The sequence below is a fragment of the Cryptomeria japonica genome, chromosome 2 (assembly GCF_030272615.1).
Source record: "Cryptomeria japonica chromosome 2, Sugi_1.0, whole genome shotgun sequence".
Taxonomy (NCBI): domain Eukaryota; kingdom Viridiplantae; phylum Streptophyta; class Pinopsida; order Cupressales; family Cupressaceae; genus Cryptomeria; species Cryptomeria japonica.
This window is the reverse complement of record NC_081406.1, coordinates 121,562,884-121,589,087: the sequence shown is the minus strand read 5'-3', so window position 1 is coordinate 121,589,087 and position 26,204 is coordinate 121,562,884. Positions and strand designations below refer to the sequence as shown.

The following is a 26,204-nucleotide window of genomic DNA, read 5'->3' as shown; positions in this document are numbered from 1 at the left end:
CTTCCAAAGGGTCTAGAGCGAAATCCTCCATTTAGCCTTCTTTTTGGCCTTAAGACCTAGTTTAACATTGCCTGGTGCCAGTTGGATGGTGGATTGTCTTGATTGCGATAGGAGGAAGTTGGATTGATCAAGTTTGAAGGAGAATGAGATGAAAGAGGGTGAGAAACTAGCCAAGAATAGGGATTTTGCTCCTGACCCTTCCAAAGGGTCTAGAGCGAAAATCCTTATAGACCTCAATTTCTTCTTTGTCTAGACCAAATTCTTAGTTTCTAAGGCATATTTGGAAGTGTTTGACATGTTTTTGCCTTAGGAAGTGACTAGAGGTGGAGGAGATGATCGATTTTAGCCTAAAAATTGAATTTCGCTCCTGACCCTTCTAAAGGGTCTAGAGCGAAATTCTTGAAAACACTCATCTTCTCCTTAGATAAGGTTAGGATCTTGGCATGGATGCAATGAGAGTGATGTATGTTTGCCTCCCAAAGAAGATTGGAGTTGGAAAAATGAACAATCAAGCCTAGAACATGATTTTCACTCCTGACCCTTCCAAAGGGTCCAGAGCGAAAATCTACCTAGACCTCATTTCCTTCCTCCTTTGATCAAATTTTTAGTATCCAAGGCATGTTAGAAGGAAGATGAACATGTTCTTGCCTCAGGGAATGTTTGAAACCAATAAAAGGTGGAGATTTTGTCCTAAAAAAGGAAATTTGCTCCTGATCCTTCCAAAGGGTCCAGGGCGAAATTTCACTAAACCACCTTTTTTCCCAATTTTATGCCAAGGCAAGTATGGATCAAGATGAATTGAGATGGGAGATGTCCCTAGGAATGACTTTAAGTTGCTAAGAAATTAGTGAATTTGAAGGGATTGAGCTAAACTAAGATTTTTGCTCCTGACCCTTCCAAAGGGTCCAGAGCAAAATTTCTAAAAATCACCTTTTTTCATTGCAGGTCAAGTCAAACTTTGGGTTTTTATAGCTTGGATGGGTGTGAGGAAGTGTGTCCTTGCCTTTTGAAGTTGATTGAGGTTGAGAGGATGGAGAAATAAGCTCAAAACAAGATTTTCGCTCCTGACCCTTCCAAAGTGTCCAGAGCGAAAAACCCTAAAACCATCTTTTTCTCCAAAATTTGTGTGAAGACAGGCCTAAACCAAGGTGAGAAAAGCTCTTTGGATTGCCTTTGAATGATTTTTGATCACCAAAAATGTGAATTTTGAGCGAAAGCAAGAATTTCGCTCCTGACCCTTCCAAAGGGTCTAGAGCAAAATTCTGGATAGGTCCTGTCCCTGGCTAGGTTTTTGAGCGAATTTTTCTTTTTAAGCCTTTTGAGGATCAAGCAAATGTTGCCAAGCTGGGCAATGGATTCAAATGAGGGGGTTTAGAGGAAACAAAGTGAAAGGAATGGAACTGAGTGAGAGAAGACAAACAAAACATGAATTTCGCTCCTGACCCTTCCAAAGGGTCCAGAGCAAAATTCCTCAAACTACCTATTTCCTCCTTGTGTCAAGTCAGGACTTTGATTCCTAGGGCATGGTTGAAATTGGAATGATGTTACTTTGCCCGGCAAAATGAGTTGAAGTGAAGGAGATGAAGAATCAAGCCTAAGACTTGAATTTCGCTCTTGACCCTTCCAAAGGGTCCAGAGCGAAATTCCTTAAGACACCCTTTTCCTTTCATTTTTATGCCAAGCTAAGCCTAGACCAAGGTGGGGGAAGTTTGGGGATGCCCTTAGAGATTGCCTTAGAGAGGATTGTGAATGAAAGAAGGGTAAGTTTTGACCTAAAGGATGAATTTCGCTCCTGACCCTTCCAAAGGGTCCAGAGCGAAATTCTCATAATCATCTAATTTACCCATGGTGGAAGCTAAAATAAATGGAATTTCTAGGCTTTGTTGAACTAAAACTAGCATATGCTCACCTCCAAGAGAAATTAGGAGTGAAAGAATGAGGCAATTGAGACCTAATCAAGGAAATCGCTCCTGACCCTTCCAAAGGGTCCAGGGCGAAATTCTTGGAAATGCCTATTCTTCACCTTGTTTGGACTAAGACGAAGGCAAGTTGCAAAGACATGATGACAAGAGCATGAAGTGGTGATAAATCAAGGTCGGGAAGGTGTTGATAGATGGAGTAAATGAACCTAGGTGAGAAATTCAAGCAAACCTCCTTGGGGTGATTTAAGCCTTCCTCATACCATGAGCATTCTAGTGCCTATGGAGAAAATGTGCCTTCATCAAACTTTGAGCAAACTCTAGCATCCACTAGGCTTACCTATATCCTCTCATTAAATTGCTAATCAAACCTCATTTGTGGGAGTAAGGCAAATTCGCATGATCTAGACACTTATAAAAATGAATGAATGAATTTCTTTCAAGCCTTAAAATAAAACATCCACACTTTGGCGCCCAAAACCTTTTTTAAGTCTTATTACTAAGTCGGCCTTGCGTTAAAGTGATTTTTTTTTTTTTTTTTTTACACATTTATCAAGTCGGCCTAGTAGTAAAATGATGGGAGCGCCCTATAAAGGAGAGGTGTATTTTGAATTTTTTAATCATTCATTCATTCTCTCCTATGCGAATTTGAAGAGCAGAATTGGAAGTGCGAATTTCAGCAGGTTTAGGCGAATTTCTTGCTTGAAGGCTGATTGAAGGCTGGCTGGATGCTAATTGAAGGCTAAGTCACCAAGGGAAGAATCTGAAATTCAGAATCAAAGACCTTTCATCCAGCAAATCTCCATTTTCCTTTATCCATTTTGATAGCTAAAAATCAAGGAAAAGGTATGTACAATTAGATTTTTGAAAGCATGTTGAAGATTTGATTTAATTTTCTATATCAATCCTTTGTGAGGTTAAGTCTTTCATAATCTGATTTAATTCATAAGTAATATCAATTTGAAAATTCATAATTCTAAGGGTTTATCACATTATTTTCAAATTGTGATCTATCATTTCCTTGAAAGGTCTAAAATCTCCTACCTTGAGATATTATGCTCAAACCTAACTTAAGCCTTTTGTGTAGGTGTCAAATGACGACCCCCAAGGCCAATGGATCCACTATCCGGTAGGCTCTCATCAAGGAAGATAAGAAGAACGATGATTTGGAGACCAGGATCGTGTCCAAATGGAGCAATATCGGAGACACCAATCTAGGAAACTTCAATGTGAAGAAGTTTCGAGAAGCACCCTACATCGGCAAGCCGTCACCTGTTGCCAAGAGGATAATTGAGAGTGGCATCATCAAGGCCATAGGATTTCCTCCTGCAGTCAAATGTCATGAACTGATGATTGAATGTGCCCGACATTATGATTCACATTCGAGGATGATTGTAGCCAAGGATGGAACTGTCTTAGCCTATCTCTCAGAAGAAGCTATAAGTGAAGCTTTTCATCTCCCGGAGCCAAGAGATATGATCTACAAGAGCTTAGAAGGAGCTAGGTCTATCTACGAAGATGATCCTGATACCTGTCTGAACTTCATCAACAAGAATTGGTTACTAAAGAGTAGGCCTCGCTTGAACAAAATACCTAATACGCCACACATAATTGATTTCCAGGAAGAATTCAAGGACTTGATAACCATGCTCAATTGGGTTACTGGTGCCTCTCAAGCCTTCTTCGACAAGTGGATGTTCTTCTTCATACAAGTGATCGTCCAAGGAAAAGGAATGGTCAATTGGCCTAGAATCATTAACAACAACCTAAACGTGCAGTTGAGGAGGCTAGCCCCTACTAAGACATTCCACATGAGTTCATATGTTATATATTCCTTAGTCAGAAGTTTTGAGTATGCAGGGCTACCACACAGAGGAGTTGTTGGGAGAGGACCCAGAGAGATAAGAGCATGTGATTCTTATGTTCAACTGCATCATCCGCTAAGGAATGACTACAAGCTAATCAATGACACCTTCACGATGTATATCACCAGGACATTGCAAGGAGAGATTCACCATCTATTGTCTACCAAGGCACAAGAACTCGTGAAGAAGCATGGTGCATGGTTCATTCAGTTTCCAAAATTCACCTACATCAGAGTCCATGGATGTCCTTCACCTCCCTATATGTTGCCAAGGTATCCAACGGACAGGATAATATTACGTGAGGTGACTAGACAGTTGGCAGCTTATGCTAGAGCATCAAGACATAAGCATGGAAATGGAATCCCCGTACCCATTCTACTAGGGAACTCAATTGAAGTGTGTCCTAATTCTCAAGCCGCAGAGGATGCAGAGAAGGAGTTATCTCTATATTCATTCACATCCTTTGCCTCAAGGGAGAATTTCGACCCACATGGTCACATGGAAGAGACAGTTGGGAAGAAATACAAGCATGAGTTCCAAGTAGAGGACTTCTGGATGAATATTCAGGATGATATAGAGGTGAAAAGAAAGATGCATTCTAGATTACCGTTGGATCTCATCAGGAAATGTAAGGTTTATAGAGTAGCTGATCAAGCTCAGGACAGTGGTAGATATCTCCAATCGTCCTATGAGAAGGAAGATAAAGAAGTGAAGATAGATTGGAATGAGCCAGAGGTTTCGGATCTAAGAGCATTAATGGCTCTTGTGTTGAATTGCACTCGCAGATGGGTGGACGTACAACATCAAAAATTGAAAGAGCAGAATGTAGCCATGACATTCACCTTGGAAACAAGAACAGAAGAAGGAGAAGCAAGTGTGAGTGAGAATGCTTCTCATTCCAAGGGATCAAAGAGAAAGGAAGGACCTGAGAAGAAAGAACCTTCCAAGAAGAAACAAAAAGTGAATCCTGATCGTCCACCAAGTACATCTTCTAGGCATGAAAAGGAAATAAGTCAAGGAGAAAATCAAAGACAGATAGTGTATGAAATTGATGAGTCTATGGAATCCATGGTGCAGAATGATAAACAAGGTAAAGGACAAACACCACAACATTCATCGAGTCAATCTCTCCAGGTTGGTGCTAATGAACAACAAGAAGAAAAGAATGATGATGAAGCAACATCTCCTTTCAGAGAAGATAGACCTCTACCTAAGGAAATACAAGTAAGGGAAAGAAAGTCTTCCATTCTAGATTGGCTAAAAGAAAGGTTGACAAGGGTAGTTGTGGTTGAAGAGGAAGAACAAGTATTCGACTTGGAAAGTCTCATAGGAAATTCCCATGAAGAGATCGAAAAGAAGAAGGCTACAAAAATGTCAAAGGTAATTAGAGATGATATGGGATCCCAGGAAGATACAGGTGGCCACACCAGTGGTGGACAAGTATGAGGATGAGATTCTAGCAGAGGAATATGATCTAGAGACATTTGATCTTGGTCCACTTACCTCCGAGCAGGCCATGGAAGAAGCAACTGATTCAGTGAGAGCACTTAATGACAAACTCAAAGAAGAAATGGAAAAGAATAAGAAGCTAGAAAGGGAGGTTAATGCTTGGAGGACTTATTTTAGTCGCCTCAGTCAACCATTAAGGCGACAAGATCCAACAGTATCACCTTTGCATGCACTTCCTCCCGAATCAATAAATGAGGCAGAAAAGATGAAGAACTTAGCCCAACTCATGAGTTCTTGGATTGATGAATCTTACAGGGTAGCCACTGAATTCGCGACAAGAATGATGAAGACAGTCCATTGGGCTATCCAAGTCCTTGAGATCATTCATAATCTATTGATAACTGTGGATGCATTCACTCAGACTAAAGACGTTGTCATCCCGGTCTTGCAAGTGATAAGAAGGACACCAAGACAGATTTTAGCACAAAAGAAAATAATGGATGGATGAACCCATAGCCTTCTGCAATGGTCAACTTTACTCCAGATGAAGGAAGTTCTTTTCGAAGACATCAATACCAGATGCAACCGAGTTGAAAGCACTATCCACCCTATTCAAGACAAAGTGTTTGATGTATTGTGTACGATCCTTGATAGAAGGATTGAGATTGAGACAGATGTGGATGTCCAAGAGTTGGAAGATGGGATCAAAATCATTTTTTGCAAGGAAGAGAGCATGGTCACAGAAAGGCAGCGAGATCAGATGTATGCTACTATGTTCCTGATCGAGAAAACAAAAGAGCTAGAGCCTGGATGGGAGACGACCCTTCTCACAGCTTTTGATCAAGTCCTCCACTTGGAAGAACGAATGAAGAATCTTCATGAGATTCCCATTGCTGAGATTGAGGGGATTACGTCCAGATTCATTGAATATACCAGAAAAGAACATAGGAAAGGGAACAAAATTCTAGATGAAAAGTTGTTATAAGATGATGTGGATTGATAATGCTTATCTAAATTGGGTCTTTTTTGTAACAAACCCTAATTAGGGTTTAGGTGTCAAAATCTCAACCATTGATCTTCTTTTGATCCAGGCCGTTCATTGTATTTGAGAGTGCTATATAAGCCCTCACTCATTTCATTTTAAAGAGTTAGAGAGTTAGAGTCAGAGAAAAGAAAATAAGTTTAATATTGTTAACGATAGAGAAATAAGTAGTGAAGAGAGAAAGATGAACAATTGTTGTTTTATTTGGCTATGAGATCAATGAAATATTGAAGTTATGGTGTTTTATTGCAATCCTTGTGGCTATTTTCATGGTTGTTTATCTTCTTGAATCACTCTTAGTAGAGATAGCATTTAAGTTTTAAGATTGAAGGACGAATGTTGTGCTTGATCTTTGGTAAAACTCATAATCCAAACCACTAGCTCCTTACTGATTGTAAGTACGCCCTGTGTGGTCAACTGGAAATATTAAGATTGTTAAGAGTTCAATCATTATTGGACATATTGATATGTATCTTAGTGATAGTATCTATCCCATTGATGATTTGAAAATCATTGAATCCCCTTAGAAGATCGCACCAATTCCAGTGGAGTTGTAATTTTTTGGCAATATTGAAATTGGTAGAGTTTTATCAAGACCAGTCCTCATTGAGTCATTCTTAGGATTAGTTTAGTCTCACATCCTTAAAACCATTATCTTTTGCCCCCATTTTGAAATATCAGTTAGTATTAGGAGAATCCAGTTCCTCATCGAAAAGTAGTTGCACGAACAAGCTTTCCTTGAAAGTACGTAAGGCCCCTTGTAAAACAGCAAACACAACGACCACTGGTGCTTATCCACGAGTAGAGATCCTACATAACAGAACCTTGAAGTTCCTCTGATTGATGCTTCTATGATATCTTCAGCATTCGGGAACTTTACTCAACAGAGGATAAGATACCTCTGGGTATTTTATTTTGTGTTTGGTCGTGTACAAAAGACACATCAATAGGTTCATATCTAAGAGGTGACGATCTCTCAAGATGATGAACACTTGTATGTAGACATTATAAGGTGACGATCTTATGATGTTCAAACCAGTTATCATGTTGGATCTCTGGTATGCCATGGATGTGCCATGATTGTGTTGTGGTAAAACATTTGTATAAGATGTTAGTGCACATACCACAACTTGGATAAGATGAGAATTTAATCATCCTCATATGTTTATCCTTGAGTATTGCATGTTTAGGCGATACTGATATCACATGCTTAGGTGATATCTTGTCATCACAAGATTGATGTGATGAACATTTGCATTATATGTTTAGGTGATGTTTCATGTCATGTGATTAGGTGATATGATTTTCTGAAGAGTCAGATTATGTAATGAATACTAACCATCATTTGAATTGTGATGCTTGATATGTTGTTTTTCATTTATCTTACCTAGCTAAGAGGGAGTGTTAAGGCATAATAGCCTCGGTAAGATAAATGATTGAATGAGAGATAAATGAAGTCTCTCATTCAATCGTCTATCCTATCGATAAACTATGATGAAGACTTCAAGCTATTGTTCCTTCACTTGATGATCATTCTTCATTTATATATCCTTGCAAAGTTCGATTAATGCTCAAATCATCGGTTAGCACAGAATACCGATTAATATCAGTTAACATATGAACACCGATTGTTATTGGGCTTAACCAATGCACTCCGATTAATATCGGTTAACATATTGTTATCGGGCTTAACCAATGCACTCTGAGTAAATCGGCCAATATATTAATTGTGAAACATTAATTGCTATCTGACGTAACTAATACATACCGATTAGTATCGGCTGTCTTGCATATGATAGACACGCCGATTAAGTATTGGGTGGTTGTTAAGTGATATACACCGATTGGTAAATACTACGATAACTCAAAAGGTGCGATCAAGTAATGTCTTGATCGGTCATGTCTAATAGACATGACCGGTCAAGGCATTGCTTGATCCCCCTTGCTTACATATATATATCAAACGGCATTTGTGAGAAGGATATTGAAATCGATAAATACTCCTCTCATCTGCAACATACAAGACGATAATCAGATCTATCATATTAAAGATATAACACATATTTTGAAAGAAAAGATAACCTTGAATATAACTTGCATCTTGAATTGAAAATTGAATAACATTTACACTTTGTACCTTTATTGTTGCTCCAAATACCTTCATACTGACGTGGTTGTCCCCTTCCTCCATGAAAGCTTCTCTCTTGTGAAATTTCATCATGGAAAGATAAAAAACCCTTCTCAATCTTTATGTCTATCTGTAGTAGAAATAGATTTTGAAAATACATCAATATGATATGTCAAGTATGCTAAGGAACAACCTGCATGTCAGTGTAGTTTTCAAATTCTCGCCTAGACAAACAGTCAAAAATTTGAGTATAACTTTTTCGTTTGATGATGGATTGATGTGATTCCAATTGGAGATAAAAGTAGATTAAGTTTTGTATCTCCAATAGAAATAGGTCTTTAAGAAAAGAATAATTGATTGGTAGAATGTGCCAATAAACAACCGGGAAATGTGAGTTTTAGCAGTGCAGATTTAGGTTAGGCAGTCAGTATTTTGGGCATAACTTTCTCATATGATATTGGAATTGAGTGTTTCAAATTGTGTTGTAAGCTAGATTCATAGGAGAACATTCCTTAGAAACAGGTTCTAGAGATTCAACAATTTGGTCATCCAAAAATTGACTATCCTAACTCTGTCCCTGAGTTTCTTGTGTGACATCTAGTGGGTATTTTGGCTACATCTTTTTCATTTGATGATGGATTGACGTGAATCCAATTGCAGATAAAAGTATATTCAATGTTTTATCTCCAATAGAAAGAGGTTTTGAATAAAAGAAGAATTGATTGGTAGAATGTGCCAATGAACATCCGGAAAATGTGAGTTTTAGCAGTGCAGATTTAGGATGGGCAGTCAGTATTTTGCAACATAACTTTCTCATACGATATCGGAATTGAGTGATTCAAATTGAGTTGTAAACTAGATCCATAGGAGAATATTATTTAGAAACAGGTTGTAGAGATTCAACAATTTGGTCTTCCAAAAATTAATTGTCCTAATTCTGTCCCTGAGCTTCTTGTGTGACACCTAGTGGGTATTTTGGTCACATCTTTTTCGATTGGTATCCAAACTGAAAAATTCAAATTGGGTTATAAACTATATTTTGAGGGCTTCATTTGACAGAAACATGTTTTAAAAATGTGTCCATATGGCCCCCAAAAATAGGATTTCCCTGACTGTTTTTAGTGAAGTCAATGTACCAAAATACCATAAGAGTCTCCTAATGATCACTGTGTATTACAGGATGAGATCATGTTACTCATCTTGCCTTTGCTTTGGTTTTCATATTTATTGTTAAGATTGCAATCTTGAAACTCCCTACTCTCCAAACAGTGCCAAACATTAATGGTCTTGCATTAATTGCTTGGGACTCTGTAGGACTATTCTTTCTGATCTGTTTTGATTGTATTTTGAACCCTTGATAGTAATCATGTCCTTCTTTTCTCTGTCTTTGGCTTTCAAGACTGTCTTCTGCATATGGGGACTCTTTCTTATGTCACTAATGACTGTCCTTTCATTTTAAAGTGTTCTTTGCTAGGCTCCTTGTAGCCACAACAATGCCTTTAATAATATGAACATTTCCTGATTTTGATTGCAACCCTGTTAATGGAGTCTTTTTCTAGCAATGGCATAATTGTTGCTTGTGGAATCTATCCTTCGAATCTCATTGTCCTTTTGGCTGGAAACATGCTCTTGATCTGTGACCTTGAAGAGCAAAGTCATAAATTGTCTTTTCATTCTCAGACCTTATTCTTTCTCTATTTGTCTTGAAAACCTCCCTTCTCTTAATACCTTTGACATCCATAGCTTATAAGGGTTTGTCTTGGCTCTTGGGCTATTTTGTAAATATGATATCTCAGGTTATGGACTGTCAATAGTGAGTGTTTTTTCATGAATTTTCTTAAACATCAACCTGTTGTGATGCATTCACACATCTCCCCATTGCAAATGGGGACCCCTACTTTTTGCTTTCTAGGATAGTTTTCTTTGCTTGGTTGTTTGGGTTTGTGCTTTTAATCTTTGCATTAAGGGGTTGCCAGAGAGCTCATTAGGATAGGATGGTCTGCTTGAGTTGAAGTGGGTCAGTAGGTGGTCTAGGTTAGGGTCTCTGTTGAAAGCTTTCTCTTGGTTAGGCCTGGGACTTGTTTCTAGGGTTGAGTCTTGATTGAGTTTGAGGAAGTCATCGTATCATGCTAGGAGTCTAGCCTTGCCTTTTGAGACCTATGTCATTGAGTCAAGTCAAGGATGTGAATGAAGGTGTGAGTCATTTGAGTCAGAGTGTTGTCAGGACTTCCCCTCTTGCCTTTCAATCAAGCTAAACTCTTGCTTCAAAGCATCAACTAAGGAGAAATGAACTTAGATCTGACCTTGGACATTAATCTGAGCAAATTTTGATCATAAACCATGAGGAATTTGGGCAAAATACCAAATTCGCTCCTAACCCTTCCAAAGGTACAGGAGCGAATTCTTCAAATAAGAATTTCTTCCCCAAATTTGGATAGATGACTTCATTGTTAGGCCTTGTTTGATGCAAAATTCACTCATTCCCACTATGGAGGAACAAGACCATGAGAGCTAGACTTGAAAATTTGAGAGAGAGTTGAGAATTTGAGTCTAAAAGGTCAAATTCGCTCCTGACCCTTCCAAGGGTATAGGAGCGAAATCTCCCAAGACTCCCCTCTTGACTCCTATTTTGGGAGAAAATCTCACTTTGTGGCTTCAATTAGAGGAAGATCAACTTGAATTCACCTTTTAAAACGAATTTGAACACACTTAGACTTGAAGATTTGATGAGGAAGAGGGGAATTTGAGCCAAAAAGTCAAATTTGCTCCTGACCCCTCTAAAGGTACAGGAGCGAATTTCCCTAAGACCCCTTTCTTGCCACTTTACTTGGATCCAAACTCACGCTTCTAAGGTTTGATTGGAGGCGAAATGATCTATCCGTGCCCTTGAAACAAGATGAAACAAAGTTGAAAGATTAAGAAGTTTAGAATTTGAGCAATATTGTCAAATTCGCTCTTGACCCATCCAAAGGTACAAGAGCAAATTTCCCTAAGATCCTCCCTTGCACCTAGTTTGGACCATAAATCTTGCCCCCATGACATAAATGAAATAATGTTAATGCTTTGAAAGTGAATTGAAGAAGTTAAATGCACTTGGAACATGAAGAAATTGAGAATTTGAGGCTTAAAGGTCAAATTTGCTCTTGACCCTTCCAAAGGGTCCAGAGTGAGTTTTCTCAAAGGGTCATGTACCTTCCAAAGGTACCAAAGCGAAATTCTTGAGTAGACCTAACTCTTCACCAAAGTCATTGAATGGTTGTCATTTTGAGCAATAGTAAGAGCAAATTGACTTGAGCATGGCAAGAAAAGGATTCAAAAGTCAAGTATAAGATAAAGCTAAGTGAAAAGAAGTGTGAATTGACCCTAAAGGAGCAAATTCGCTCTTGACACTTCCAAAGGGTCCAGAGCGAATTTTCTGAAAAGGTCATGTACCTTCCAAAGGTACTCAAGCAAAGTCTCTTCTAGGCCTTCCTAAGGGTCAAAATGATGATATCTTCATATGAAAGAATTGGAATCTAAGGCTAAAATGATGAAAAGAAGGCAATAAGTGAATTTAGCCAGTAAAGAAGCTAATTCGCTCATGTACCTCTCAAAGGGTCTAGAGCGAATTCCTCTTGAGGTTTGTATTGTGCCCAAGGTTCCAAGCGAAATCCTTCTTTTAGGCCTTTTTGGGGGTTGAATAAATGATGTCTTCAGGAGAGAGGGATTGAAAGGTGAAGATCAATGCAAATTGAAGTAAGATGAGTGTATGAATTGAGCCAAGAGGCTGATTCGCTCATGTACCTCTCAGAGGGACAGGAGTGAATTACACTAGAGGTCATGTACCTTCGAAGGGTACACAAGTGAATTTGCCAAGAGTTGCTCCTTGACCCCAAAATTTGGGCAAGGAAACCTTTAAGATGCCTTCTTAGCATGCCTCAAGGCTAGAGCAACGTGGATAAAGGTAAAGTGAGAGCGTTTGATTCAAGTCCAAGCCTAATCCCTCTAATTTGCTCGTGTCCCTTCCAAAGGGACAGGAGCGAATTACCAAAGAAGACTATGTACCTTGTCAAGGCACCCAAGCGAAACCTACTCTTAAGCCTTTTGGAGGTCAAAAATGATGATGCCTTCACATGAGAAGGATTCAATCTAAGGCTATAATGACAAGGAGAGGGTAATGACTAGATTAAGCCAGGAGAATAAACATGCTCTTTCCTCCCAACTTCAAGCAAAATTGATTTAAGTATTTTCTTATTGATGGTTTGAAGTGAGAAATATCATGTATACTTAATCATCTTTTGTTTGTTTTGCAGATCAACAAGATCTAGTTGGAGGGAGATTAGGCCAGGACGAGGAGGACCTCTTCAAGCTTCATCTTCATTAAGGACGCCTCAAATGCATGGAAGAAAAATCAAGATCACAAGATATCAGAGGAAGGATCTTACAAGCACTTCAAAGAGAGATGAGCTTCCAGAGAAGAAGGAATGACTTGACCGTGAAGAAGCCTTCATCAAGCACGAGAGGGTCAAGAAAAGGTACACCATTCATCAAGTATACTAAGGATGAAGGAGGATCAACCAAGGTCAGTGCAAGGGTACGTTGAAGAAGCAGATAGTTTCAAAAGAGTTAATCAAAGTTAGCTTCTCATCATCATCATATTGAATATCAAGAGATACAACATTCCTTGACTAAGCAAATGCCAAACAAGGTGGCATCCTAGTCACTATTCCTCCAATCAGAAGGGTCCACATTAGCATGTCCAGATTCGATGAATCACGCTTATGCATGAAGGCACAAACTCCAATGTACCTATCCCGGTTTCCTATTGGTTCACAAACATTGAATGTAATTTTCTCATTGGCTAAAGGAGTTTGTTGTAACAAACCCTAATTAGGGTTTTCATCTTGTAATCCTAGCCATTGATTGTAAATCAATCCGAGCCATTGAAATATAAAGAGCTCTCTACATAAGGCTTTGGCTCTTCATTTGTAAGGGGTTAATAGTGAATAGTTTGTGAATAGGATAGAAGAATAGAAGCTTAGATAGTAATTAGAATAGAGTAGGAAGAGAAGGCAAGAAATTGTTGCCTTGGTTGTAAAAGACTCCATTTTCATTGAAGATATGGTGAAATATGTCGTTTCTTTGCAATGTGCATGGTTTCTTGTGGAATCTTCATATTAAATGGTAAATGATTAGATTGAATGGAGAAAGTTGTTGAATGCACTCGTGTGGAATCTGCCTAGTCCATACCACTAGCCTCTTACTAATTGTAAGTGCACCTTGCGTGGTCAACTGGTATTGAATGAGCTTAACTTCAAATTGTTATGCCTCCATTGTTTATGCATTAACTTGAATGGTGATCAGTGTTTGATGGTGATGATTTGAACATCTTCAAAATTTCCTTAGAAGATTGGACTGAGTTGGTGTCGAATTGTTCAGTTTGATGGTGAGACCTAGCCCAGTAGGACTCCACCTAGTCGTTCATCTATATTCTTACATTCTAGATCCTAGAATAGATTCTCTAAACCCTATGCTTTCGATATTTCTTTATCTCCCAGTGAGTAGTTAGGACTCAAGTTCCAACTAATCAAGCGTTCAGGCAATCAAATGTAAGTCCCTTTGTGAATCCAGCATAATCACATCAGGCCAAATTGAGTTTCTCCACACGTAGAGATCCTACATACCAGAACCTTGGAGTTATTTCGATTGATCCTTAGGAAAATCTTCAGCATTCGAATAACTTTGTTCAAGAGAAGATAAGATACCTTGGTATTTTATTCTATGTTCGCATGTGCATGAAAATCACATCAACACAACCCCATATCATAGTCCTGATAGCCTTTAATTCATTGTTCTTTTGCATTCCATGTGAGATGCTATTAAGAACTAACATTTAGTGATCTCATGATCACCACCAAATTGATATGATTGCTAAGAAAGAGGTCTCTTAAGTGTTGTCTAGTCTGTCTTCTGTGATGGCCTTCATGGTTTACCCCTAGTCACCTTGAATGTTAGTGTAAAGCGGAAAATCGCGATCGAACCCTAGTTGTTCTCCCCTCTTCCAACTCCGAGGAGAGAGAAGGGAGGTTCGCTAGGATTCGATGGTTTTCACTTAGGGGAGAGACTTTACATTCAAAAGAGGGGTTGAAACCCACTAGATCCAATCCCACGCAATGCAAGATTGGATGCTAAATGTGTTTCAAGGGTTAAGACAGCTAGGCTACCCTCTTTTGTAAAGAATGTTGATAGAAGAATTAAACTAAGCATGCATAGAAAGTGACAAAGATTTGCTTATAAACTGAGTTCGGATTATAGGATGAAGCTGCGGACCTGGAATTAGCAGTAAAATGTCGATACGGCGCTGTCCTGCAAATTTGAGCAAAAGTTGTCGGGACGATGGCGCCCGGCGCCACGGTCCTCCGAAAAATCCGCGAAACGAAGGGGGATCTGTTCGTCTTTGCACAAGGATTCCAGATCTTCAATTTCAGCCGCGTACCTGCAACCTACACACAGAAAAGCGAAGACGATTGGGGGGTTAGGGATTAGGGGTTTGCCTTTAGGTCAAACCCCGGTTTTGGAATTAACCAAGAAATGAGCAAGAGCTGTAAATGTAAATGTATGTAAAGCAAGTACTAATACCTTGTTCTAAGGATGTTTGTATCCTTATGTGCGAAGGTTTAGATGTTGTATGTAACATGTAGTATGTGATATGTGATCTCCTCTTCAATGGTTGAATCCTTGCCTTGAATGCAACACTTAGCCTTGAATGGAGACTTAGAAGGAATGCTTGAATGCTTGAATGCTTGAATGTTTGAATGTTTGAATCTTTGAATCTTTGAAATCTTGCTTTCGCCTTTTTTCCATCTATCCAAATGAAAGAGGAAAATGTAGTTTATATACTTGTCATTTAGGGCTGATAGACTGATTTTCCCGACCTTAGGCCGACCAGGAAAGTTTATTTTCCAAATTGCAAACAAAAAGACCCGAGCCCCTTAGGAGACCGGGCCCAAAATAGGACCCAGGGACCAGGGCGCTGGGCGCCCTAGTCCTGAGGGACCAGGGCACTGGGCGCTCTGGTCCCACCTCCCGGGACAGCAGGGTGCAAGGAGGTTCAGGCCAGGGTGCTTGAAAAATGCAGTTTTCAGTGTCGTGAGCAAGTTTCAGGGTCTCCATTCAGGTTGCGTGTTGCGTCGCCATCGTGAAGACCAAAATGCAGTTGAAATTGCAAGTGTCGCAATTTTAGGACGCTACATTTAGCCCCCACTTTAGCGCGAGTATGTATGCTCATACTTCCGGTAAAGTACAAGGAAACAACAGTGAAAGACTTTCACCACGTCAAGGAGGCAAGATACACCAAGCCCCCAGTGGACTAAGGATCTTACGACTTCGATTGACAAAGTAAAAGGGAAGATCACGTGGGAGAACCATGACTGTCAGTAGTAAGGTTCCCTCACTATGAGTCATGCAAAAGAAATACCAAAAATTTTCAAGGCGAAGCTAAGTTTGCCAAGAAATTTTCAAGTATCTCGAAAGGATAGACAGGGTGTATGCCCCCCTACATTAAAGCGATCACACACGCCTCAACGGGGGTGATTGTTTTAACGTAGTGATACACATAAGAAATAAGAAAGGAAAGGAGCACGTTATCACAAAGATTTAGCCCCCAAGTGTGAGATAAACCCAAGGATAATAGACACAAAACACAAAGCACAAGGTGACTTCGCTTTCCTCGGGGTCAGTATGCTGTATGATAATTCATGTATATCATATGTATGTATGCATAATTGTTCTTCATTCCCCAATCAAGGAAGGTCACCTAGAAGAAGGGAACACATGTGTCTTTTGAGTCAACATGAGAGAGATCAAGAGATCTCAATGCTTTGCATCGTCATCAAGTAGACAACACTAAGGACAACAAATAGAAGAATGAGAGTACACATAGAAGAAGTGACAAAAGAGAGGAGGAGAGAATCTGCTATGCTAATGTAACTAGTCTAGCACGTCATCTACCCCCCGATCTTGCTGATCAATGTTTCGGGAAGGCAGGGAACACGCTAGAGGAGGAACATCCAACACAGCAGATGGAGCTATCACAAGATCCAAACAAGGGCTATGTTCATGTCCCGAGCCACATTGTTCTTGTCTAGGAGCTAGGATAAGTGCTTTAGAAAATTCATTAGATAAATGGTTATCAACATCAACAAGTTCATATTCACTATCAGAAGCAAGAGGAGTAACATTTTCATCATGAATAACATTTTCATCTATATCATCATCAAGATTTATAAAAATAGGATCTTTAACTCGCACAGGATCAAGACCATCATGCATCTTATGTTTAGGAGATTTAGGCTCAATGTCCGGCTGAGGAGAAAATGGAATAATGCTTGTTGAAGGTGTTTTTGGGGATTGCAAAGTTTGAGCTCTAAGACGACGCTTTTGTCGACGTTCGCGTGCAGAACGATTTCGTCTAGTCTTAGTAGGAAGTGAAGAAGATTGAGGAGGAGGAATGTTCTCATCCCTATCACTTGGGTGTTTAGGTTGTGGTCTCTTAGGCTGGATAATAGGAGAAGGAGAAGGTCTCTTCTCTCTATAAAAAGAAGGAGGAGGAACTGCTCCATATAAAGGAGGAATATTTGGTTTAGGGAGAAGACCAAGTCCATCATGACGAGGAGGTATAGGTCTACTCTTAGGAAGTTTATTAGGCATAGACATAGTCACATCCATAGGGATGGGTTGGGAATCTTCTTGAGGAAAGACATTAGTTTTATCTTTCAAAGGAAGAACTTCCTTCTCAAGAATGATAGGAATGTCAAGTTTAGGTGTTCTAGGTTCACTTAGAGATAAGATCATATCTGTTTTCCACTTTTGATAAGATTTGAAAAGATGATCACTTCGCGGAGGAAGAGATTGGAATTGTTTAGGCCAAAAGTAATCAATAGGAACGCTAGAATTTCTTTCAGCAGGTTTAAAGAGACTATGATTGACAGTAACAATTTCACCATTATGGGGAAATTTCAAACACTTATGAATAGGAGAAGCAATAGCTTTCATGGAAGATAGCCAAGGATAGCCAAGCTTCACACGAAATTGTTCGGAAGATGGAATAATAGCAAAGTTCACATCAAGAGATTTGTTATGGACCTCAATAGGCAATGTAATAGAACCAATTGTAGGAGAAGAAAATGCATCAAATAGTTTCACAATCACATCTGTTTTGTCATAGATCACTTGATTCAATTGCAAAGTAAAAAGAAATTCTTCAGTAATAACATTAACCATGCACGAAGGATCAATAAGCACTCCACGGCAAGGTGTATTCTTGACTTTTGCAACTATGTATAAAGGACCATCAGGTGCCCTAATGGTTTCATTGGAATCAAATGTGATGGAAGGTTCTTTAGGGATTTCTTGCTGCTCTACAAAGTTAATCACATTTGGAGTCACAGACACAAGACCATCAGATGAGAGAGAGGAATCATTAGCCTCAATTGCATTAGAGGTATGAGAAGGCAATGGATCAGTGAAAATCTGAAGATTTTGGTTAGGAGGAGCTACAGATGTGTTGCCTTTATCATTCACTCCAGAAACAGAAATAGTATTATTATCAATCAAATCTTGAATTTTACCCTTTAAAGAAAAACATTTTTCAGTATCATGCCCAGGCTGACGATGAAATTGACAAAAGGCTTTGTTATCAAAATAAGGTGAAGTAATCTTTGCAGGATCAATTTGTCTTATAGGAGGAAGAGTAAGCACATTTTGTTCCAATAACTTATTCATAATACTATGCAATGATTCATTCAAAGGAGTATACTTTCTTTCTTTCTTGAAAAACTTAGAAATAGGAGGCACACCTGATGCTGCATTCACATTGTTGTTGATGATGTTTTCATTGAATTTGATGGAATCTCTGTTCGGTTTAAACTTCCCAAATGGTTGTTGACTGCTATCACCCTTATCACTCGGAGCCATAGGATGTGATTGTTCCATTTGACTCACGGTCAGTTGATAATTGTGAAGAGTTGCACACAACTGTTGGAAAGAAGTAAACTCAGAAAACAGAAGTTTGTCTCGAATATCTTTTTGTAAATTAGAAATAAAAATTCTTTGAATATCATTGTCAGGCATTGGAAAAGAAATTTGAGCATTCAAATGCTTATATCTACTAATGAAATCAGTCACTTTTTCTTTAACACCTTGTTTACAATGCATTAAATCAATCAAAGTAACCTTAGGACTTATATTGTTTTGAAATTGTTGAATGAAAGCATTTGCAAGTTGTTCGAAAGAAGTAATAGAATAGGAAGGCAACGAGCAATACCATTGTAGGGCTTTGTCTCTTAATGTTCTAGTAAACAGTTTTGCAAGCAACCTTTGGCCATAAGCAAAATCAGTACAAATTGTTTGAAAAGTCTTAACATGTGTTAGAGGATCACCCTTACCATTATAAAGCTCCAAATGCGGAATTTCAACATGTTTAGGAGGGATAGCTCGAACAATGTCAAGAGAAAGTGGGCTCGCAACATCAAATGTGGGCACACTAAACTTAGATTGATTCATAGAGGCAATTTGTTGCTGTAAAGAAGAGACAGTTTGTGCTAGATTGTTAATGGTCGCTTCAGTCGAAGAGTTCATATTGGATGTGTTAGATTGAGATGGAGGTGTTATGTTATTGAAAGAAGGCAAAGAGTAAGGTGGTGGGACTCTATGATAATTAGTCATAGGAGATGATTGGACAGGAGGAACACTACAAGGAGGGATGGAATGGTTAAACGAATTGCCCCCTTGCATCATGTTCATTTGTGAAGATGTAATAGGAACACTCATTGAAGGAATGAATGAAGAAGTCGGATTTAATGAAGGAAGAGGGTTAATTGAAGAAGAAGGGTTGCCCCCATGACTGGTGATCATAGGAGGAATGTCTTGTGTAGAAGTAGCCATTATGTTTGATGTAAAGGTAGGTATACTAGCAATAGGAGTCATCAAAGGGATAGAATGATTGACTTGAGTAGGAGGTTGTGTATAACCCAAATTTTCAGCACAACTCTTCATAGGCATCACATTCGAATCCACGATGTGTGCAATACCACGCAAAATATCAATTCCATTCTTATCACTTTGAAGCATACGTTTTAGACCCTCAATTAAAGGAAGAGCTTGACTATCAGGGTATTCTTGAGACATCCATTGTCGAAAATCGTCAAATTGGTTATCCAATTTCGAAAGTTGTTCTTCAGAAACCTCATGGAGAGCTTCTTCATCATTAAGAGGATTAGAGGAATTACCCATGTCCTCGTTAAAAAGGCTATTCAAATTAGGTTCCATCTCCTTAGTAGTTAAACTTCGGAAAGACTTAATTCTACGGCTTCGTCTAACGGGAATAGTGTAAGTAGGGCTTATTGTTGTAAAACTCATGCACTAGAAAGAGAGAGAAGATTTTGAATTTAGAGGTAGCAATTTTCAGTAAAATCAGCCAATCTTCTGGATTTAAGCTGTTAAATGCAATCACGACAGTCTCCCGAAATTTCGGAAAAAATGTCCGGGACTGTGGCGCTCGAAGTGCAACACGGTCCTTGCAACTTTTTTCAAAATTTGCAGGGATGAAAGGTATGATGATTTTAGAGCTAATCTGAAAAAATTGAGTGATTTTACGATCTGTAGATAGGCCAAATTAAAGTTGCAATCTCAAAATTGAACCCTACCCAGATTGTCGAAAAATGCAAAATTTGAATTTTGAAAAAGAGAGGGAAACTGAAATTTTGAATTTTATGATTTTAGAGGGAATGTCAAGAGCAATGCAAATTTTGAAATTCAAAAATTGACTCAATTTCACGCAAAATTCAATTTTGAAAGCGGAAATCAAAGTTGTTGTAATTAAGCACTTAATTTCAAAAGTCACAAATTGTAAGAATTTGAATAAAGCACTGAAATTTCGAATGAATGCAAACACACTTTTCAGATTTAGGACAGTAAGAACACAATTTTGACACAAAATTTCAATTTCAATGATTTTTAAATGTTTAGAAGCCTTAATCCAAGCAATCACAAGACCAACTTTGACTGTAATTTTGAAGGTGTTATAATTGATAAAATCAGCCAAAATTTTGGATTTTAGCAGGAAAATACAGTAAGATCTCGCTCCCGAAATTTCGGAAAAAATGTCGGGGACGATGGCGCTCGGCGCCACGGTCCTCGCAACTTTTTTCCAAATTTTCAGGGATGAAAGATGTTGTGATTTTATTGCGGAATCCAAAGTTACAGCTGATTTGGAGATGTTTTGATCAGTGAAATTGTCGGACAAAGGTTGAATCAAGAGGGTTTCAAAAATTAGGGTTTTGACACTTAACCACTTAATTTTCAAAATTAAAGCATAGATATGAATTGATAATTTGTAATAGAAGGACAGATCTGAAACAAGCATTAACATTTAGACATTTCGCAAGCTTAATTACTAAAAAGAAATTTTAGGGTTTTAACGCAATCACCTCTAAAATTTTGCAAAAGATCAAACATGGAAATGTAATCAATTTTTTCAGATCTAAGCATGAAAAATCAGAAAGGATGTTCACGTCGGGTTCACCAAAATGTAAAGCGGAAAATCGCGATCGAACCCTAGTTGTTCTCCCCTCTTCCAACTCCGAGGAGAGAGAAGGGAGGTTCGCTAGGATTCGATGGTTTTCACTTAGGGGAGAGACTTTACATTCAAAAGAGGGGTTGAAACCCACTAGATCCAATCCCACGCAATGCAAGATTGGATGCTAAATGTGTTTCAAGGGTTAAGACAGCTAGGCTACCCTCTTTTGTAAAGAATGTTGATAGAAGAATTAAACTAAGCATGCATAGAAAGTGACAAAGATTTGCTTATAAACTGAGTTCGGATTATAGGATGAAGCTGCGGACCTGGAATTAGCAGTAAAATGTCGATACGGCGCTGTCCTGCAAATTTGAGCAAAAGTTGTCGGGACGATGGCGCCCGGCGCCACGGTCCTCCGAAAAATCCGCGAAACGAAGGGGGATCTGTTCGTCTCTGCACAAGGATTCCAGATCTTCAATTTCAGCCGCGTACCTGCAACCTACACACAGAAAAGCGAAGACGATTGGGGGGTTAGGGATTAGGGGTTTGCCTTTAGGTCAAACCCCGGTTTTGGAATTAACCAAGAAATGAGCAAGAGCTGTAAATGTAAATGTATGTAAAGCAAGTACTAATACCTTGTTCTAAGGATGTTTGTATCCTTATGTGCGAAGGTTTAGATGTTGTACGTAACATGTAGTATGTGATATGTGATCTCCTCTTCAATGGTTGAATCCTTGCCGTGAATGCAACACTTAGCTTTGAATGGAGACTTAGAAGGAATGCTTGAATGCTTGAATGCTTGAATGTTTGAATGTTTGAATGTTTGAATCTTTGAAATCTTGCTTTCGCCTTTTTTCCATCTATCCAAATGAAAGAGGAAAATGTAGTTTATATACTTGTCATTTAGGGCTAATAGACTGATTTTCCCGACCTTAGGCCGACCAGGAAAGTTTATTTTCCAAATTGCAAACAAAAAGACCCGAGCCCCTTAGGAGACCGGGCCCAAAATAGGACCTAGGGACCAGGGCGCTGGGCGCCATGGTCCTGGGGACCAGGGCGCTGGGCGCCCTAGTCCTGAGGGACCAGGGCACTGGGCGCTCTGGTCCCACCTCCCAGGACAGCAGGGTGCAAGGAGGTTCAGGCCAGGGTGCTTGAAAAATGCAGTTTTCAGTGTCGTGAGCAAGTTTCAGGGTCTCCATTCAGGTTGCGTGTTGCGTCGCCATCGTGAAGACCAAAATGCAGTCGAAATTGCAAGTGTCGCAATTTTAGGACGCTACAGTTAGATTCCTGAGGCTACAAATTATCTATGTTTCTGTCTTTTCTTTCTTTTTGGACTATACATGTCATCTATAGGTCTGTCCCTTGTTTTGCTCTTGTTTACTGCACAAAACATTATGTCTTTTCACAAAGAACCTTCTTTACTGTCTTTTGTTCACTGTTATGACAGACCTTGCCATCTTTCCCTTGCATTTATGAACTTTGACAATCTTTATCTTGACCTCCATTATACAGTTGCAAACCATTTATGCATGTGATGGTCTTCTTCCCATTGTTAGGACAGTCTAGAGACAAGACAAGTGATCAGTGATTGTATTGTTTACTTGCTAAGTTTGCAACAATGTCTTTTCATTCATTACCTTTCCTTAAGTTTTGTTCTTTTCTTTGCACATGGACTTGTATTCATCATTGATCTTTGTTGTCCTTTGAACTATCATCTCTTTGTTTCAGGCCTGCTCTTGACTGTCATAAGGAGGACTGGAGATTTAATAGAATGTTATTTCATTAATTGTCACCTTAAAGAAATGTTTGTAAATCTTACAATTATGTCCTTTTTCTGAGATCAACTATATTCTCTGTTATATCTCTGGAACAATGCTTGTGCATTGGCTTTCTTTCACCAAGAATATTATCTTATGACTATTATCGAATGTCTCTGTTTGACCACTGTACTGGTCTGCACCAAAGGCTTGCTCTTTGCTTCTCTCTTTCATACTTATCCTGCCAGTTTTCTCATTTATCGTTGTACCTTTATTTTTCTATTACTTATTGCATTAAGTCCATTCATAATGATTGCCCTTGGACTCTATGGCTAGTTGTCTATGCCTTCCATACTGTTGCTACAATGCCTTTAGATGGTAACAAATCTCAACATGTCATTTTTTCTATCCTATCTCTTGCCATTTCAAGGACCTTTTTCACGGTCCATAGGACTGCCAATTGTCTTCAAGCTCTGTATCAAAGGTATGAGGATCTGCTCTTTCTCAATGACAGTGTCTTGTGAAGAGTGTGATTTCATCTTGTGCTTGTGACAGTCACATGAATGTCTCTGCTGCTCGTTCTATCACTATTTTCTTAGCCCCATGACTGTTTCAAAACACTATGAATGGTTTTGTGATTTGGATTAAACCTAGTATCGTGTTTGAGATTAGGCCAAATTCACTGCTCTCTCTGATTTTGGACTGTTACAGACTTATATCTCAAACTGTCTTGTGACCGTGTCCTTGAAGAACAAAATCCTAAACATGTCTCTTTCTTAGAACAACATTGTGTTAAAGCCCTATGCATTATACATAACATTAATTCCATGATAGTTACATGTGCCCCTTTTTATGATTTATAGCTCATTCTGTGGACTCTTTGAGCAAAATAAGCACTTCACTATTCATTGTATGGGTTTTAATGGACTGCCTAATTAGAGGGTTCTACCTCCATCTTTGTTTTGGGTACTGGACCTGCTTTTTTTCTCTGCCCTAACCTCCTTTATCTCAGCTTTGACAATCAACAAACCCAATATGTCTTTATTGTTGGCTGCTATCATTGCCCAAACCTATTTGTTGTCACCGTATTTGTTCATATGACAGTGATCTATCATGGGGTTAGTTGCCCTTTTCAAACATTAATAGAATAGATACAAAGTATTTGAAGTAACTTTTGGTCTTCTTTTATTGTTCAATGAATACTCACGTTTCTTTAATAAGAAATAAAAATAGCATTATTATTGTTGTATTTATGATTATCCTATTTATGGTTGTATATTACTACTATTATCCTCTTCTTACTACCATCATGTAAGCAATTTGAATTTTCAAGTAAATGCATTCCAATATATTTTTGGGAAACTAGCCAATTTCTAAGAAGCAACAAACTCCTTATGGGATTCAATAGATCCATGCTAATCCATGTTGATTGCTCTTAGTAGATACTAGACATTACCATTCATGCTTTGTGGACTAGATTTTCCTTAATGACAGTCCTCTCTCTTGATTTTATTTTGGTTGCAAGCCCTTTTGATCATACTATTATCTTCATATGGACTATTCTCTATCCTTGAAGATGGCCCTTTTGCTGCTCCAGGATGCTTTCAAACCTTTGCTATCATACAGTGACCCTTTGTTTGAAACTCTGTCACTAATCAATGCTTGAATGTAAGCTTTTGTCAAATAGCTTTTGTAGACCTTTGAAGATGTCTTGTTTTGTGCCCTGTTTGAGTGTAACCTCACCATTCTTGGGTGCTCAAAATATTTATGTATTAACAGTGGTCTCATGATGAAGTTTACTGCTATCATGGCACATGTATTCGCTGTCTCAGGCTATTATGATTGTTTTAATGACTTCGAATCTGCCCTCTCACTATCCTTAATCTATAGCAGATCTTGTTTATTACTGTAACTTTCCATGGCAGAAATAATTCTTTTGTTGAAAATCTTTGATCGGGAAATCTGATCTTGAGAAAAGCTCATGTTATATTGGCTTATCACTGCCTCACTAGTAAGGATTGCTATTTACATACAAAGCATTCTATTACTAATAATCTACCTCATTTTGAATTGATTCTATTTAGGATTTGGAAAGATGAACTCAATGCTGTTACAATAACAAATGAATTTATTCTATTTAGTATTTGGAAAGATTGAAACTCAATTCTTTTTTAGAAGCATTCATAGGCTCTCATTTTTCCTCCAATACCAAGTATCTCCTTACACTTCTTTTCTATCTTCCAAGCTACAGGAGAAACATGAAAAATATGAGATGCTTCCTTACACTTCTTTTCTATCTTCCAAGCTACAGGAGAAACATGAAAAACGAGAATCGTGAAAAATATGAGATGCTTCTTGTTCAGTTGAGTCTTTTCTATCTTTCAGGCTATAGGAGAAACATGAAGAATATGGGATGCTTCTTGTTTGGCTGAAAAACATTCTTGGGCAATTGCATCTACAAGTGGTCATTCTGGATATGGCATGCTGAAAAGACTACAGCTCCAACATGTTCAAAATTAAATATTTCCTTTAGTTGTCCTCATAAAAATATGTAGTTAAATCAAAGAGCTTCTGTACTACACCTTTAAACTTCGTGGACATGTATAGTATGGAAGAGTTTGGGCCAGTTTAAGTACTTCACTATGAGGCTGTAGTGTTAGAGAAATTAGCATCAATATTCAATAATGGTTATGTTGTATCCATGGTATGGTTTTTTGGTTGTGGAGAAACTCCTACATCATTTTGTAAGATACAAAACATTGGAAATAAGTATAATTAATATGTTATTTCTAGTCAAGTTAGTTTGGTATGCTACTTCATTGAGTGTTTTGTAAGAAACAATATATTGGAAATAATTACAACGAATATTGTATTATTGCTATTTGGAAACATTGAATGTTGAAAACCACACTCAAAAAATATTAAAAATAAACTATTTATTTTTTTAATACATTTTTTCCTATTGTCTCTTGAGAGACAATTGTTGGGATTCAAGAGACAATATTGTTGAAAATGTTAGCTAAGTTCGGATATCTGATTATCAAACTTTTTTGATGTTGTCAAATGACAATAAAAAATTATATGTATTATCTCAATCAATGCTCAATTTATTTGTTATTGGGCTGGACCCAAATGTAACGTGGGAAACAACTTGAGCTAGGCTTAAATGTAACGTGAAAGGCAATTGGGCTGGACCCAAATACCTAACGTGAGAAGAATGTATTATTAATTAAATAATGTTGCAAGCCGACTTAAGGATGTCAACCGCCAAAAGGAGGATATATAATCAACTTCAAGAAGAAGTCATTCATACATTCATTCCTAGCAATGCGATCTGCTCTTCTACATTTTAGCGAATCTGCTCTTCTACATTTTAGCAAACTTCAAGGACTGTGCAAAGTTGTCAAGATCTTCTATGATTCTGCTCCAGCCTATTGGAGTTATCTTCTGCTGATCTGCTCCTTTGGTCATCTACTGCTGATTATGGT

At 38.4% G+C, this 26,204-nt stretch overlaps 1 long non-coding RNA gene across 1 annotated transcript in view; it reads left to right on the top strand.

The window, feature by feature from the left end:
* The window catches only part of LOC131873598 (uncharacterized), a 32,578-nt gene extending 7,065 nt beyond the window's left edge, over positions 1–25,513 (top strand). Inside the window, exon 3 of the long non-coding RNA XR_009371490.1 lies at positions 24,968–25,513. This is a non-coding gene — a long non-coding RNA (uncharacterized LOC131873598). The remainder of the gene's footprint in view (positions 1–24,967) is intronic.
* Positions 25,514–26,204: the final 691 nt, after the last annotated feature.